We start from the raw sequence: 19,025 nt of genomic DNA, 5'->3' as shown, positions 1-19,025 counted from the left end.
ACAGCCATGCTTCCTGCTGAGATGCATGGAGGACATGAGAGAACAAAAGTCAAAACAGAGGAAGTTCCAGCCAGATGTGTGGAACAACCTTTTCCTTCTGAGGACAGCCAAGCAACAGATGGGGTTGCCAAGAGAGGCTCTATGAAACAGAACCTGACAGAATTTAGTCAAGCCCCCAGCTATCACTGACTCAGTATTAAAACACCATTAAAAACTACCCTGTATCTGTAACTACTCATCTCTTCATTGTTTAAGTAAGTATTCAAGACCCTGAATGGCACTGAAGGGTTGAAAAAGAGAATTGTTTGCTGTGTTTTCTGTTTCGTTTGGGATAAGCAGAAGCCACTTCCAGCCTCACCTCAGTCTCGATTCACACCAGCTTCTTCTACAGATCACAATGCATTTTATCATTATGAATGGCTGAACTGAACATGAGAAACATTTCTGATAAGTTGTATTTGCATAAATGGATTTTATTAAACATCCCAAATCATTATTTACTAGTTCTGCTGTGGACTATTTGTAAAATTATTAAAAATTTTTGTTCAAATTTTTTTTTTTTTTTTACAGAAAGAGCCAGCTTCTACTCAGGAAAGCCACAACAAAAGGCGAGGAAAGAACAGAATACTTCCCAGAGAGAAATGGTTTTAGATGACTGGATTACTGGAAAGGAACATAAACTGATTTTAAGGTCTATATATATGACTGCATTAAGGTTATTTTACTAAAGACTATGATCTCAAAACAGGAGATAAGAGGCTGAATAAAACAATCTAGAATGAGACCTGTCATTAAGACAAAAGCACTATAATATCCATACAAACACAGCAACATGCGAGCAGTATGTAATTTGAAAAAAACATTTCTCTCACTGACCTCTCCACTTTCTTATCAAGTATACTGATTTAGAATAGCTAAAGAAAAGATGAATAGACAAGCAGGGAAAAAAAGTAGCATGTGACACATTTGTCCTAAGGGGGAACAAATAAAAACCTGAAACATTCTTAGACTGTTAAATTGAATGGAAATCTTACTGCACTTGCTCTGCACTCTATATTTGAATTACACCCTTGAGCAACAGCAGCAAAATCACAAGAGCTGGGAAAATAAAAGTTTCTTTCAGTATTTCGCGTTCTTCTGGTTGACTATCATCAGGGCTAATGGGTAGATTATTATCAAAAGAAATAAAAATTATCAAATCCATTATCAAGAAATAAAAAATCTGCTGAAAATCATTGTATGGAGTTATTATGAGTAAAGGCAATATATATGTGTAAGCACGCTGACCAGTGAGATACAAAAAACAAACAAAAAACCCACCACCACCAAAACCAAAAACCCCATCAATATATAGATAATATAATATTCTATTATTAATCCAGGATTTTGCACTTGAAAAAGAAGTACATTAATTTTTATTCCCTTAAACACAGCCAGCTTCCCCATGCGCAGCAGCAGTTGTTTATATTACTTTGGTCCAGAAAGCTTTCCTCAGAATGAGTTTCTTAAGTTTCAGTGTTAGGCTTCTCTTCCAGTTTTTTTAAGCAGTTATAAGCAGAATAAAGACTAGAATTACACTCTGGCTTTTGCATACATGTTTGTAATTTTCAGTAATAATAATGAAAGGTCAGATATCCTGTAACAGATCAGAGCTTGGACCACAGAATAAAAATAAATAAACATGCTTACTTTTGAAACATGGAATTAGCATCTATGAAGATAAAGAAGCATAGGTTTATGAAGGGCAGGTCCTACTTGACTATCCTGATCTTCTTCTAGAACAAGGTGACCTGCTGAATGGATCAGGGAAATGCTGTGAATATTATCTGCCTAGACTCTAGTAAAGCCTTTGGCACTGTCTCCCATGGCATTCTCCTGGAGAAATTGGCTGCTCATGGCTTGAACAGGTGTGATGTCTGGGTGAAAAACTGTCTGGGCATCTGGACCCTGGGAATGATGTTGAGTGGAGTTACATCCAGCTGATGCCTGGGAATGCCCCAGGGCCCACTGCTGGGACCAGTCCTGTTGATAATGCAGATGCCACTGAGTTGGGTTGGAGGGCAAGAAGGCTCTACAGAGGGATCAGAACAGGCTGGATCCTTGGGATGAGGAAAATGGTCTGAGGTTCAACAAGGCCAAATGCTGGGTCCTGCCCCTGGGTCACAACAACCCCTTCAGCTCTACAGGCTGGGGAAAAAGTGTCTGGAAAGCCACCTGGTGGAAAAGGACCTGGGGGTGCTGGTCAACAGCAGCTAAACATAAGCCAGCACGTGGCCAGGTGGCCAAGAAGGCCAAGGGCATCCTGGCCTGTGTCAGCAACAGTGGGGCAGCAGGAGCAGGGCAGTGACCGTCCCCCTGGGCTGGGCAGCGCTGCAAGCACAGCTGGGAGTGCTGTGTCCAGTTCTGGGTTCCTCAATTCAGGAAGGACACTGAGGGGCCAGAGGGTGCCCAGAGGAGAGAATGGAGCTGGAGAAAAGGCTGGAGCACAAGTCCATTGAGGAGCAGCTCAGGGAATAGGGAAACGGGCTCAGCCTGGAGAAAAGGAGGTCAGGGGGCGCTTCTCACACTCCACAACTCCCTGACTCACTCCACCTGAGGAGGGTGCAGCTAGGTGGAGGTCAGGTTCTACTTCCAGGGAACAAGGAACAGGATGACAGGATATGGTCTCAATGGCAGGTTTAGGTCGGAAATTAAGAAAACTTTCTTCACCAAAATGGTTGTCAAGCATTGGAACAAGTCACCCAGAGAAGCGGTAGAGCCACCATCTCTGCAGGTATTTAAAAGATGTGTAGATGACATGGGGACATGGTTTAATGGTGGACTTGGCACTGCTGGGTTAATGGCACTACTGGATTAATGGTTGGATTCAGTTCTTAAAGGTTTGTTTCCAGCCTAAATCATTCTATGAAATCAATGACATGCACAAATGATTATCACATTACAACTAAATCTAATTTTAACTGTGTTAGACACTCAAACATTCTTTCTCTCTTCAAAACTTGTTTTATAATATAAAACAAAGTATTCAAATGCTAAAATGGGAAAACTTGTACAATTGTATTGGTTATTTCAAGAAGTCCTAGGACTATTTGCTCCTGAAAACAATGAAAACATGTAAAAAATGTTTTTTAGCTTCTGGCCTTAACAAAATAATGAAGGATACATCATTTTGATTCACAAAAGTAATGCCTCAGTTATCATCCATTGTTCTACCCCTTACACAAACAGCTCTTCAAACCAACATTAACCAGTAACGAATTAAAAATTAAGGGTTTTGCACTTTCACCAAATGGAAACAATACAGAAATGCTGATGAAAATGCAACCTACCACTAGGTGTATGCTTCCCAAGCAATGGAATCTTTAGCACTTCCCATGGGAGCTCAGTATATAAGTCTTCTGAATTTTGGTGAAAATTCTTCTGCGGTGTAGTTCTGCTGGACAAACATTAATTTCTAGACCTCTAACTGGTTTTGCTAATTTCTTTTGTTCACCCTTGATATGCTTCAATTATATGGTTATTCTGACAGGTTCCTGTACCTAGTACCTTATAACAGTAAATGAGTGGAAAAGCAAGTACTATTCAGTTGCAGTAACCTTTGTCACCCATTATTTTTTTGTATTTCAGTCAGATTTCCCACTTTTCATAAATGCTCGTGGTCCTGTTTTTCTTCATCAGCCTGCTGGTTCATCTTTACAGTATCATTAATTAATTGGTACAAACCTCTAACTCAGAGGAAAAGGACAAAGATGGCCTTTTCTCCTCACAGTGAAGGCACAAAAGTTGAAATTATTTCTTCCAACTCTTACACAGAGTTCTTTCACAAGGCAAATACTCTTTTTTTTCTCTATTTGTTTGTGGCTGTGTACATCTTTACATCTGGATGGTGTTGGAGAGGGCTTTAATAGTCTTGTAGTAAGAAGATGAGAGATGGTGTTAAATCAGAAGTCTTTTTTATGAAGAGCATTTAACTCCTGGATTACAGCCAGTGCAATTTCACAGTGGGAAAACTGTTCCACTGTATAGGCCAGAGAATATCTCATCTTTTGCTATATATTCTGTATACTTGAGTTTCCAATTTTTTAAAAATAACTTCTAGTGACTGTGGCACTGCTGTTGTACATATGAATTCTTTTGGAAAAGAAGCCCTCTAGGACAAACAAAAAATCTGCAGTGATATAGGGAGAAGACAACACACACAAGGAAGTAGTATTACACAGTATTAGCAAGCAGAAGAAACAGTGAACAAGCCCATTACTATCCTGTTCAAGGCTTGGCTTGTCTAGCCAGGAAAGCTATATAGCATGAGAGAAATGTTTTAAAGCCAATATTTACTGAGCATAACTTACTTGGTCTTAGTTTGCATTTATCCAGAAATTCAGTTTGTTTTTTCTTTTTTAGGTCACTTGAAATTTCTTCCAAAGCAGTACACTTCACAACCAGAAAAGGGTATGTTTCAACTCAGAGGAGAATCTCACCCAGGCAATTCTATCACCATAATTACAGCTGTTTAAATACAGCAGTGTATTGGCTAACAACACAACTGCATAACATCCCTGTGTAGACAAGCCCTCACCGTTTTCTCACATGTAATATGGGGAATAACTCCATTTTCTCAATCACAACGGTGTTTAGTAATTACAGCACTCTAGATAATCCAAACACACCTCTTTTTATTTTTTTTTCCCAGATAGCACTCCTTTCTTCAGCTTCTCTCCCCCCACAAAATTCCTGTAGCAGCCCCAGATGATGGTAGCTCCCTGTTCAGCTAAGGGTGATGTGTCTTGTGTGGAAATGTTGTTGCTCCCAAGTCATCTGCAAGGATCATTAAAAAAAAAAAGTGACTTGGCACTAGCCAGAACCAAAATTGCTCCTGTGGCTGCTGCTGCAACTGGAACATTCTCAGCTTCAGACACCACAGGCACACTGAAATCAGTCTGGCACACAGTGGGTAACCAGTAACTAATTAACACACCACACATACAGAAGACTATAGAAAAACAAGACTGCTGTAGCTATTCTTTAAATGAGCAGGCTATGGCCAGCAAAGCTCTGAGGTAAATACACTTGACATAGGCTTCAAAAATATACAGTTAAAGAATTAAATACAGCAAAGACATACTGTATTACTTTACCTCTTTGCTTGCAGTCTGAAGCATAGTATCAAAGGAATCTATGTTTAAAACTATGTAGAAACTTGGACCACAATAAGGATATCCACCTCAGATGTGAAATGGTATCATTTTGAAGTATCTATGGCTCAAATATTTAAAATGCCCTTCATGTAGACAAGAAAAGAAAACAGATTTGGGATGACCAAGGGAAGCCTGAAAGAACTGAGAGGACTATCTCTTCTGCTAAGTGTTAGGATAGGCTGTTTTCTGAAGAAATACATCAAAACAAGGAGAGAAGCTGATTTAATTTACTGGTTTTCACTATTTTATGAGACACATACATTAAAAGTGTATTTAGCCTTTTAACTTCAAGTATTTTCAGGCCACCAAATTAGCACCCTGGCTATTTATAATTTAGTAGCTATTAATTGCTACATGGAGAAAGGTAGAGCACATACCAGCAACTTTCCTGTTTATTTTTATGTGGAAGTTAACACTGAACGCTACTAGTGCCTCACTGAAATGTCACAAGAAAACTTTGGGGATTTTTCTAAGCTGAAAAGAAAAGGTGAAGAAAGCTCACTTCAGACAGGATTACAGTCTTGCAGAGATTTGACGAGACACATCCTGAAATCTGCCTCTTAAAATACAATTTGGAGTTTTCAAAGAATCTTAACAATTTTCCTTTCAAAAAACTCATCTGTAAAGGAATACCACCCTTATTTCAAATTACAATAGGCAGTACTATAGCATCTAGAAACTCCTGTCTGGAAGGACCCTCTTAGTGCTTTTTGGCATTTGAAGCACACTTGAGGTACAGATGCTTAAAGGATATTTAATTTCTTTCACAGACTAAGGACCCAAAAGTCACAACAGCAAATCAGCTCACTTATGTGAGGTTTGGGAATTCTTCAGTGAGGAGCAGAAGATGAGCCATAATGAGAGTGAGTGGGTGCATCACTTTTAACAGAAATCCTCAAGGGTAGTGCAGGAGAACTACACATAGTAAATAACTCATGTTCAAGACCAAATAGAGGGTCATGTATAAAAACAGTCAATGGAACTATATAATCTGTAGATAAGGCACTATAGTTTTGTCAGCACAGGTCCTTTTGTAGGCACACTTCTAATGGGGATGCCTTTTCCCCACTTTTGGTACACTTCTGTTCCATAAACATGAAGTATATTCTCATTCACCACTGTGCTGGACTCCCAGTTAGGCTATGTACTGAACAGATTCAACTCTATGAGGATAAATAAAATATTATGTCTCTCCCACTCTTTTGCTGCTCCATCAGCTGCAGGCCCAAGCACAGTATTAACAATTAAACCAATTTAGACCAGGACAGTGTATTCATCTATGCTTCAGTCTCACATCTTTCTCTCCTACCTCCAATTACAAATTATTTTCCCTTAGAAGTGCTATAGCTCTTACTGCTGCCCTTGGTAGATATCAAATCACAGCCACAGATAACACAAGTAACCTCATTACCTGCAGGCACAGGTTGGGATCACATTGATCCAGTTTGTGGGGCCTTGGCTGAAGGTCAGACATACCTGGCTACATGAATCTACACCTGAGGTGGACTAAGAAGTACTTGAAATTCAGCCCTGCAAATTCTGCATAACCTTGGGCTCAGTGTCATATATAAAGGACTAAATTTCCTTTCCATCTGTCCTGCTCTTCCTTTATTCCCTTTGTTTTTGATTGAACCTTACCTAGTGCCTGCTTACTTAAGCAACAGATTTCAAAGAAACCCAGGAAACATTGAGCTTTCTTGTAAGGTTCGGGTGATCACAGACAGGAGTTCATGGTGTTTTCTCATGTATCTACTTTGCATATTCAGTGGCATATTACTAGCAGGAAAAATACAAAGAGCAACAAATAAGAAACCCCAGAGGACACCCTGCACTTTAATGCAATGAGTAGTTTTAATTTTCAATCAATACTACTGCTTTTAACCTGTACTCCTCCCTAACTTTTTAAAATTAAGTTTGTCTAAAAAAACCACAATAATCATATCTGGATGCTTCACATAAACATAAGCATAAAAAGTAAGTATTTTCAGAAAATACCAACTGTAAAAAATACATTAAAAAAAGAGGAAATTCAGAAACAGAAATAAAGCAATTTAATTAAGGCTGTTTATAGAACCAATGATAGTGCTGTGGTGACAACTAGACCAAAGCATCTCACTGGCAGCAGAGTCTAACCTCAGAGCAGCAAAAATTAGTAGAGCAGGAATAACTTCATAATTGACACGTCATATCTAAAGTTTCACTATTTGCAAAATAGGCAATTCCTCAGGGTTTACTTGAGAATGAAATATATTCATAGTTGTAAAAACAGATTTTATGATGAATGAACTATACAGTATTATTTTTACTTTGATAAAATAGTTCCATTCTAAGCCTTAACAAGTCATTTTAGGGATATATATGTACTACTTTAACTACCTCCCAAGCCACACAGCAGTTCCTAATATTTTGTTGTAAAATTAAAAAGAATCCATCCATCACCAGATGGATCAGGTGACAGAACTATTGTTATCATGTGGTTCTGCTGCAGTTTTGGTTTTCTTCCTACATTAACTCATTGACAGAGGAAAATTAAGATGTGGGCCTTGTGTGTGCTGCATTGGACAATCCCAGAGTTTAGTATCAACTCAGGGCATCAACTCTTGAAGTCTATACTCTTTTAGTGATCTTTTAAATTAAATTTGTATTTCAGTAAACAGGACTGCTGGAAATTGGTGTTCAGTATTACTTCATAGTAAGTGGAAATGCTGAGAAGTTAATTTAATGAAGAAATATCCCAGAGAAACATCCAGAACTATGTGACCTTAGGGTACTTTTTACTGGACAGGATTCTCCAACTGTACAAGCACAGAAATTTCTGTGAGGATACTTACAAGGCAAATGGACACTTTCTCATAATTTCACAATCTTCATGATGAGCGTGTGGCAAAACACATAATGGAAAAATGGTAGCTGTGTTGTTTTGGTTTTTTTTTTTCCACATCTGACTTTTGGTTTGTGGTTTGGGTTGCTTTTTTTTTTTTTTTTTTTGACAAAAATGCAAGCCATGGAATAATGTTAATAGAGCAGGTTGACTTCCACTCAGAAGACATTCTCAAAGTAACGTATCCATGCAATGGGCCACTAACCTTTGTGCTACCTTCGGAAAGAGAAAACATTACAGAATCACAGAATAAGGTGAGTTGGAATAACTCTGAAAAGAGTTAAATTATTCATGCAATTAATTTCTAAACCTCAGGATTCTGTAGTAGACAGATTAGTTCAGTGCTATAAGCACCCCGCTTCTGATTAGAGGGTGTTCTAGCCACATCAGAGCAGTCGGAAATAAGTGCACCACAGTCTAGAAGAAACTATTTTCAGAAATGCTGCATACTTGCACAGGGACTGTCTGGACTGCAAAAAGTAAGTAAACAGAAGTTACAGACTCAACATTTTCTACTGCAATAAAATGTACATAACAGAATCCATTGTTGTGTTTAAGAGCAACCAACCAAACAATATCATTATTTATTAGATGTTGTTGTAATAAAGTTCCATTTATTTAAAGCAGATTGTTTTATACATTTTAGAAATTATTTCTCTACAATGATTTTGCAAGTTCTACTATGTTTTACCTAACAACGTTCTTTTTTTGTTTTAATAGATCCATTCTTTTTTTTAATTTTTATAGATCTGAGACAGTTTTGGTAGCAAGAGTAGATTGACATAAGAAAATAGCTGTAAGTTAACACAAAGGCAAAAAGTCCACCTAGTTGAGACTCCCAGCAGATGAGTTTGAGGACTTTCATCTGGAATGTGGTTTGCTTGCATTAAAGTACTAAGTACATTGGGAATCATAACACTTTGTGTTAACAATTAATTCTTCAGAGAAAGATATGAAGAGGGTTATGCTTTCCAGAGCACTACCTGGCCTGATGTGCAGTCTCATTCACAGACTCTCTGCCAAGTATTGCAAGGGAGTGGCAATGAAAGGTGTTAAAAAATAGTAAGAGCACTGAGGATACTCAACTGCTTTTTCTTCTGCTACCAGCAAGAGGTTGGCAGGAAAAAATAACAGTTCAAGGCAATGCCAGACATTTCTATTCTGATTTGGAGAAACTGTGATAAAAAATACATTCCAGGTGATATGAGATGGATTCTAAAACAAGTGACAAAAAGTTATGTGTAAAAAGTAGCCAGTTTGGGAATGCCAAGAGTAATAAAAGCTGTGCTGGTCCCTATGTTATCACTTCATAGTAAGCACACCCAGTTTGTGTTGTTAAGGCATTTTGCATAACACTCCCTGAGGCATCGATTTCACTCTTCAATTAAGGAAGGTTTTCTGTCCTCATGTCCCTATCGTGCTGGGCATGTCAATATGTATAAAAAGAGGGGTAAAAAGCTCCTAGTTATTTGCTACCTTGGAAGTCTGCTTGTGACTGGTTTCCTCAAATATATTATCAAGCTTCCATCACATCCTTAAGCAGGTTTTAGGTTTACAGTACCTAAAACTTCAAAGAGCAAAGGAGCTTTGCATTTGGCACAGCCTAAGCTTTCACAGAATACACAATCTCTCTGACAACACTTCCAGAAAAGCTAGCACACTTTGCACAGAAAAGAAAAGGGTAGGGGAATGTGAGGGAGGGAGGGAGGGAGGGAGGGACTTTGTTGCCAAAACTGATTTTTGCTACTTTGAAGGTGGTATTAATGTGTTTTTCTGCACTGTCAAGTAAAGTAAATGGGATTTCCCCACCAGGCTTATACTTCGGGAGTTTTGGTAGCACATCTACCTTAGCCAAGAGTAAAGAGAAGGCATGGTTTTAGCTATCCTAACTGCAACAAACACCTTGGACATCACTGTAGCTAAAATGGCAAGAAGTCATAGAATAATTGACTAAAAATTACAGGTCTCAGATTAGTCTACTAGAGAAATAAATGTGATGTATAAATATGACAACTTCACGTTACCTATAAGAACCTTAAATGCATTAAAATAAATTTATAGCATTTTGTCTCACCAAGATTTTAAAAACCTCAGAGAATGAAGTATTTTATTTGTGTGTCAACATAAAAGTCTGTGGAACGGCTTGTGGAGCCTCAAAGTCACCAACTGTGACCAACAAAAAACTGTTTGGGATGACTCCTCTGATTTTGGAGGAAGTTTAGTTGCTGTATCTCTGTCAATACTAAATCATTGTCATACCACTGACTAGGGGAAAATCATTGTTAAAATAGCTGAGCAAACAGGCACTTAGAAGAGGAAAGAAATGGACACTTCTCCAGTCACAAATTCATAGCAAGCAATACCAATACAATACACTTTTACTAGAAATACTAAAGATCAAAACAAGGATTAAACAATACTGGACAGTACTGCTTAATGTATTATATAAAGTATTTACAAATATACTTAGATATAGAGAAACCCATGGAAATATTCAAAATCTATTTATTGAAAAAATACAAAGATTGTCTCTGTAATTAAAAACAAGTAGGGAAACAGTAAGCTGAACACAGGTGTTGGAGGATACATATTGTTCTCGGAAGAAGGGCAGAAAGCAGAGGAGAGCAGAATTAGGCACTGTAAAAATACTGCCAGGCTGTAAGAAGGGAAAGAAGCGAGGAAAGAGAACCTGAGGATAATTTTAGAAAGAACATGACTCTCAGGTCCAGTTGGGCATTTATGACAGACCAGCCAGGCTGCATTTCAGCCAGATGTCCTACCTGGATTGTCCGCAGTGCACTAAAAGGAAGGACAGTAATCCTGGTAAAGAGGGATTTAAAATGAAAAGAGCTGGACTTTAGACAGAGTGAAAGCAGAGGCACCTGTTGGAGCACCAGCTGCCCACAGAGGTGGTGCAGACAGCTGCCAAACAGCAGCCTCTAAGACAGCTGCAGCAAGACAGGCAGGAGCTGTCCTGTCAAGATCCTTCATGCAGTACAAGTGAAACTGAAGTTTCAGCTAACTAGTGAATGAAGTAGGCTATAATTGACAGTCAGAATGCTGAGAAGGTTCAGAAATTCCTTAAATTTTAAAATAATAATAATAATAACAACAACAACAAGGTGACAACACCAGATCTATCAAGATTAATTATAGCTTGGGAAAAATGCTTAATTAACTCAATGTATTTTACATTTTGCAGATTTTAGAAACTTTATTTTACACCAATTAATTTTCTTACTGACTGCTGGAAAGAAAAACACCTTGAAGAAAGCAAAAAGCAGAGTGGCCATAAAAATCACACTGCTGGCATGGGAATTGACTCTTAGATAGACTCTTTAGACAGACTCCTCTCAAATAATAATAGAAAAAAATTTAAAAGGGTATGTTTCAGGGTGACAGAATCTCTTTAAATTAAGCATTTAGTAATGCACTTAGTCAAAGTCCACAACATAAAGCTCCAGCAATTAAAAAATTTTCCGTCAAATATGCACCATAAACCCAAACTCCCTTGATGATTAATTGCATTGCATAATAGTGGCTCTTAAGAGATACAGTCAATAAGACCAAAAAGACATGGTTTGTGCAAATTATGATTCCTCATTACTTGCACAGACCTCTGACCCCTTCTGATTATACCAGTGTAAAGCCGTTCTGATTATACCAGTGTAATTTTTATGAAATGAGCAAGACATGCTTGTTTTATTTCATCCACAGTTTTCATCTACATCAAGACCAATCACTGTCTGTTAAAGAATAATTTATTCTTATGTCAAGCCCTTTTGTTATTCTTTGCAGATGAGTCATCAGAAAGAGCAGCTCTCTTAAATCTTTGCTTTATTAAGATAGTGAACTTGCTGTATTCAAGAAAGGATGATATAACCATAAGGCACAGATAAAATCTGGACAAAATTCAATGCAAAATAAATTCTTAATTGATTTGAGATTAAACAGACATTAATAGAACAGACTTTTTGAGAGAACCAAGTGCCAAGGAGAGATGTTAGATCATGTACCCTGGAGTTAAAGAACTGTCATCCCAAGAACCTCAGCTGAAGCTATGAAAGTACACTATTATCAAACAATGTATTTTAAACCAGAGAGAATCATGGAAACATGGGGTTTATGGAAGAGCTAATTCTTTAAATGGACAAATCTAAAATCTGCTAAAATCTATGGTAAGAGTGAAAACTCGCCTGCTTTACAGATGTGACACATAAATGGATGCATTCATAGGTGTCTATTAATTTCCATATTCTGTGCTGTTAGCTACATATCATAGCAAAGATAAGATGTAATTACTGCCAGTCCTCTTGCTCTGTTGGTACCTATGGTCTGCTCAGAAGATGCCAGATAGAACAATATCTTGGACACTGGGCAGTCTAGATATTCAGTAACAGCTAAATCAGTTTCATGAATCATAGACTAAAAGGTTTTCAAAATATCAGACAGCTGCACAAGTAATACTTTTAGATTATTATTGCTATCACAATAAAATGGCATTTTCATTTAATAGGCCGAGTGGTCAATCTTCAGTTAGGACCAAGAACTAATCAGGATGATTAGAAAGCAAAGAGAGGCCTCTCACCATGTCTATTTTCATGGTCGCTCTAAGACTCTCAGATATGTTCTCTAGCACGCTTAGACTAAGATCAGCTTTTTGATATAAAGAAATAGACCTTGAAATTGTCAGGTTTTACATTATATATATAATTCAAGCAATCCTTTGGGAAAACAACATCCTTTTCTCTGGAACATGGCCAGAGAAAGCAGGGCTTTCAGGAATAGGACAACATGAAGAAAAACATGGGGAAAAAAGTATTTAATGTCACACTGTTAGTAAAGAAAAATATATTGGCCTAACATAAGCAGAAAAACTGCATGTCATTGAACAAAACATCTCTATTTCTCATATATTCAAAACTGGAGCCAGGAGAAAGGGAGGAGGGAGAAGTATTTTAGAGACTCTGATAAAGCTCTAAAATGGAACATCCCAAGAGCCAAAAATGATAGTACAGCAGTCCTTTTAGACTTCAACGGGGTGGGGGGGGGGGGGGGCAAGCTAGAATATTACTGACCTACAGTTTATAAGAAACTAATGGACAAGATTTTAGAGATTCCAACCAAGTATGCAAAGAAGGAAAAAATTAAATCCAGATCCTTACAGAGCAGAATGGGTCAGCTTCATTTCCCAAAACATGATTCTGCAAATAATTTAGCTTAAGAAAAAAAGTTTCAAACAATGTCTGTTTCTTTCCATCAGCAAATACTTTGCCTATGGATTATCTTCTTCTAACTTAAATGAAAAACAGCTGTCTTTTTCCCAATATCACTGATGTTTTAAAGGGATGTGTAATATATAGTAGATACACAGCATTTTGTGTTTTCAGAACACTGAAATCACTCACTGTTGCTCAGAACAACTCTGTAAATAAATAAATAGACACAAGTAAGAGTAATATCTTTACTCTTCTTAAATTAAGCATGGGAAGGGAGGGATCACCAAGTTTCTTCTTGCCCTGGGACAAATACACTACATGCACTTACTACTCTTCCTTTTAAAACAATTAGCTGTTTGGAATCTCCGTTGTCTCTAATGGTTTTCTGCCTTACCTCAACTGGAATTCATGCCAAGAATCTTACATGTTAAAAAAGGTCCGAGTAATCTGGCTGTAATTCTCAAAAGCTGCATGCTACAAACAACTGACTATATTGCAGCTTTAGGAGGCTCCAGGATACTAAATTCCCATGTGTTTTTGCTCAAGTTCTGCAGCTACCCCAGCAGAAAGTTCTGTAATAGGTCATCTACACTGCCATTTGTGACCCAATAGGAAAGCACTTGTGTTCAGTGCAGCATACCGATTTTCCTTTTCCTAAAGGAATTCAATTATTTTTTTATCCTGTGTATGGAATCTACCAATCACCGATCAGTTCATGAGCTTTAATGAAGTGGAAAATCAAACTGCTTTTAATTTAATTCTTTTTTCCCTGATTATAAACATGTATTTTCTGTAACAGTTAAAAATACCTTTTACAATGTGTCCCAACACATACAAAAACTTTTCAACAGAATCACAAGATACCAGTTCTCATCCAGCCACAAAACACCTGGAAAATGCTATCCTTAAATCTGCACTGAGCTTTTTAATAAAAGTAGAAATCTATTTCATACTGGTAGCTTCAGCTTTCATATAATAACTCACTAAGAACACGGGTAGGCCTATGTCAGTAAACATTGATCATTTGCAAGATTAGTTAAATTCTCAAATGCTAGTTTGTCCAACTAACACAAAATTATGTGATCTTCATTAGTCTACTCCTTAGACAATAAATATTTTTTGGCAACAACTATTTATCAAGCAACAATATCAATGAGTTACTTTTTTCATGTCAATCAGTCTTAGATAGAAGTATTTTACTAAAACTAAACAGAACCCTCTCAGCAGTGCTGTAAAACTGCAACTTCCAGGTAGTTTAGGACTGCCCTTTTTTTTTTTCATCACTCTGGCAAAAAAAAACAGCATCACCAAAAAAAAGTGAACAAAAAATGGTATTATTTTTTGTGTCCACAGATTTTTGAATTGGTACATTTCAATTATAATTTGGAAATACTGTCAGGCTTGCAAAAAAATATTTCTTGGAACATTACCTAGCAAAGACCTGTACTCTCTGTCCTTTGCAGTATCTTTTTACTTCAGCATTCATTTTAGTTCAGTACAATGAGAAGCAATTTTTTTGGGGCTCAAAAAAATTAAAGAAGATTTTAATTTATATAGAAAAATTCTTATAGTGCAATGAATTCATAATCACAATCAAAGTATTCGGCATATAACTATGAATTGCATACCACTTATTAGGATGTTTCCAGGTTTTTATCTTTCTGCATATAAAATTTTATGCAGGAAATGCAGCAGCAATGACAGCAAAACATTGGTTAATATCATGAGACATTGCAGTAACGCTGAAATGTCCATGCCTTCCCTCTGATCACAAAGGTCTCAGTTTATCTAGATCAATTGTTTTTCAGAATTTCTGTTAAAATGCCACAGACAAGTTAGTAAACCACCAGATGGAACAGCACTAAGTTAAACTTTAAAGCCATTTATTCTCTTTTCAGGAAAGAAAAGCATCAAAGCATTCAGTAATGTTTTCTTCTCTGCTTAAACATTTTGTTTTCCCTTTTAAGGAAAAAGGCCTTAAGTCTGCCATAAGACTCTGGCTTTAGGCAAGAAGAATAAGAAGAAACAGTAGTGGCACTGTGGAACTCCTAGGCATATGACATTTGCAAATTACTATTACTATAGCTCAGAACAACCAGAACTAACTACATTCAGACAGCTTACAAGTGCTATCACAAAAAAAAAGTTACTGAAGAGGAGGATATTTCAGGAGATTGCATGAGGGATCTCGGGGAAAAGGTAAAGTTACCCTCATACTCTATTACTGCTTATGGCCAGTAGTCATTAAACCTAAACTCTGAGGAGACAGCTATTTGCAAAACAGTAATGTGACAAACAGCAATTTCAGTAAAACTCAGCCTGGTCATCATAACTTTTGTGTTCTCCAGAACAACCCCTCTCACAAGGTCAGTTTGTCAAGGAAGCTTGACCTTGTACAAAGGATTCGACAACAAAAAAGTACAATTCCTGAGGCAAAAAACCCAAACCGTAAATTCTCCATAAATCTTACTTTCATCGTTAGGCTTTTAAATACTCTGTAATCTTCAGGAACTCTATATCTATGGGTACACAATAGGAGTGGGTTTTTGTGAAAATGGTTTGCCTGGACCAACACCTCCTGGGATCAGCCTCCCCTAGTCCATACCAGCCTTCAGTGCTGCTGCTCATTGTGTTCCATTACTGTACTGGTTTAACTGCAACAGTTCATTTGCTGCAACATCCCGCTAATTAATCATGGGGCAGAAGCTTGCCTTTGTGCCAAGAGAACCAAGCCCTTTCTCCAAGCACTTGCAGCCTCACACAGTCAGTCCTGCCAGAGGAGGGATTCCTTCTTCCTTGACTGAAGAATATCAGTGAGAATTCTGGAGGACCCTGCACAGTCTTGGAGTGCAACATAAATAAAAGGACAGAGACAGGGAAGAGGTAGACTGGCACACGCGAAAGGCAAAGGGATCAAGGGCAGCAATAATAAATAAGCAACTGCAAGAGAGCTGAAAGAAAAGGCTAATGAAAGCTGAGAACACACAGTGCATTTAGTGAAGCTCTAAGGACAGAAGGGAATGAACTGCAGGCACTGAAAACAAAGAAGCAGAAAAGTCTACTCAGAGGCAAACTATAAAACCCAATGAACATCTGCTGGTTGAGCTTCCAGGCTCTAAATACAACTATTATGAGCAGGAGAAAAAGGATGCTAATAATTTATCTTGAAATACATAAATTGGAAGACCTCATGGTCTAGAAATCCTCTGTGTCATGGTCACCTTTTTCAAAAATCTATTTTCTCAAAGTTACTAGATCACATTGTCTCTTCAAGCAATGCCACAAAATCCACATTAAAGCTACAACACTGTCATTCTTTTAAAAAGTAAGCCTGTACCAATTCAGCCTATCAGTAAAATCCTCTAAAAATCTTTGTTTTGCTAAAAACTGTTTCAAGTATGATTTCATAACTATGCTTCAGCTAGGTACATTCCTCTCTTCAAGGCCAAGCCAAGCAATTGAAATACAAGTTTGATTAATAAGATTTTTGATAAATCATGGTAACATAGTGAGATTAATAAATTGAAATGTAATTTCTTATACTTTACAATGACAGAATTGCATCAATAATGGTGTGCAGCTTATTTCAGCTCCTTAAATGAAATGCACTATAAGGGACAAAGCAGCACTATCATGGCAACAGTACTGCATATTACTGGATTTCGAATCTAACACAAAGCTTACTCTATCAGTTGTTCTATTTATATATTCTGTACAAAACACAGGGTTTTATATTTGGTCTCAATAAATAATTATCACTAAATCTTGGCAGCATGGTTCTTTAATTATTCCAGGATAAGTCAGATAGATGATGCAAGGCTACCAACTGTTCACAATTCCCATTCAGACAAATAAATAGCACAGCTTTAGATACAGCCCAGTTTGATGGAGGGAAAAAAATCTAGAAAAGACCAAAGAACTGAACTATAACTCGACTGTGAATTACTTCATTGACTTCAAAAGACCACATAAATCTATCATTTTCATTTCTCAGTAAAATCTTTGCTGTTAAATTTAAAATGAATGCTGACTCAGTTGTCAGAATGATGCCCTGAAACCCTTTGAAGTCATGAATCAGCAATGGCAAAAGTTCACAAGAAACTCACATAACTTCTTATCTTAAGTTTGAGGTGTATTTCCTCTTGACATCTATTTCTCCCTCCCCCTTTCCCGATGGATGCTGATTCCTGTCCTCAGCTTTTCCTACACTGTGCTTCCATCCTGACTGCGCCAAGTACCAGTGTTCACACAATGACAGAACAGTGGTGTTAAGAAAAAAGTCCTTTCATGGGGAAGGGAATAACTAGTTTTTAACTTTGTTTTGATCCACTGGGAACTGTGTTTATACATTGTGAATGAGCCAGACTGTGTGGGGATTTTAATCACTGTAGGTCATCCTTTGTAGTACTTTGCCTTTTTTCCTTTAAATCAGAACAATGAAAATATCTACTAAATTCTAATCATACCACTCAACAGAATGAAATCAAATGTTTAAATAAACTGACAATTTCTGAAGCTTACTAATTCCTTTTAAGGAATTATTCATGCTAGGATACTATCCTGTCTTGCCACTCCAAGACAGAAAAGTTTCTGACAGAATTAATTCAATAAATATTCTGCAAGTTAATATTTTGTTTATTCACAGAAAGTTCCCTTGGTGTTTCTAAATTTTTTTTCTTTTTGATTACAATACATACTGTGCTCCTATCATTTTCAAAGGCACAACAGTTCATGCACTTACAGAAATGTTATTTGACCACTTTCATAACTGCAAGACAGTGGAGTTTATGATCCAGAGAGGAGAGAGGTGGTTAAAAGATCACAGTTGTAGATATCACTCAGACCTCTGTCACCAGAGGACACAAGGAAAAACGACGCACCACAGCTTTGGTCACCATGAAGAGACTAATTTATTTTTTCTGACTCCAGTCATTTATAGTTCTCAAAAGGTGCCAGTGGATAGGAAGGTGAACGCGCCACCTCTCCAACGACACTGGACAAACTACAAGTCCATCAAATTTCTCCACCTCTATGAAAGAATGCAAAACAATAGGTTGTTTACAGAAAGTTGCGTGAGAAAGTTCTCTACAACAATGTAAATTCAGAAGGCTTTAGAAAATCCTAAGAAATCAGGGCGACAGACCTCTCCTTGGAAAAGTCCTGTGGGATAAGGTTCTGAAGGGAAAGAGGCCTGTGGAAGCTGGTGGACATCAAACTGAATGTGAGCCAGTAACATGCTCTTGTTGCAAAGAAGATGGACAGATTCTGGGCTGGATTAGGCAAAGTATTGACAGCAGATCAAGAGATGTAAGCTTTCTATTGTTCTCAGCTATGGTGAGGCCACAGGTTGAGTGCTGGGTGCAGTTCTGAGCTCCCCAGCACAAAACAGACACGGACATACTGAAAGCAAAGGGATACCAAGATGATGGATAGACTCTAGCACCTCTCCTATGGGGAAAGGCTGAGAAAGCTAGAACTGTTCATCCTGGAGAAGAAAAGGCTCAGGGGATCTCACCAATGTACACAAACTCCTGCAGGAAGGCTGCAAGGAAAACAGATCCAGGCTCTTTCCAGGGGTGGCCAGTGACAGCACCAGAGGGGATGGGCACACACTGAAACACAGGAGGTTCCCTCTGAACATCAGGAAACTCATTTTCCCTGTGAGGGTGACTGACCACTGGTTACTCAGGGGGGTGGTGGAGTCTCCATCCTTGGAGATATCCAAAAGTT

The 19,025-nt window shown here is 37.8% G+C and overlaps 1 protein-coding gene across 4 annotated transcripts in view; it reads right to left on the bottom strand.

Moving 5' to 3' along the window:
* Positions 1 to 19,025, bottom strand: part of MCC (MCC regulator of WNT signaling pathway) — a 180,902-nt gene that overhangs the window by 104,861 nt on the left and 57,016 nt on the right. The gene's annotated exons all lie outside the window — the stretch shown is intronic.

This window comes from Anomalospiza imberbis, chromosome Z (genome assembly GCF_031753505.1).
Source record: "Anomalospiza imberbis isolate Cuckoo-Finch-1a 21T00152 chromosome Z, ASM3175350v1, whole genome shotgun sequence".
NCBI lineage: Eukaryota > Metazoa > Chordata > Aves > Passeriformes > Viduidae > Anomalospiza > Anomalospiza imberbis.
This window is presented reverse-complemented; position numbering and strand designations above follow the sequence as displayed.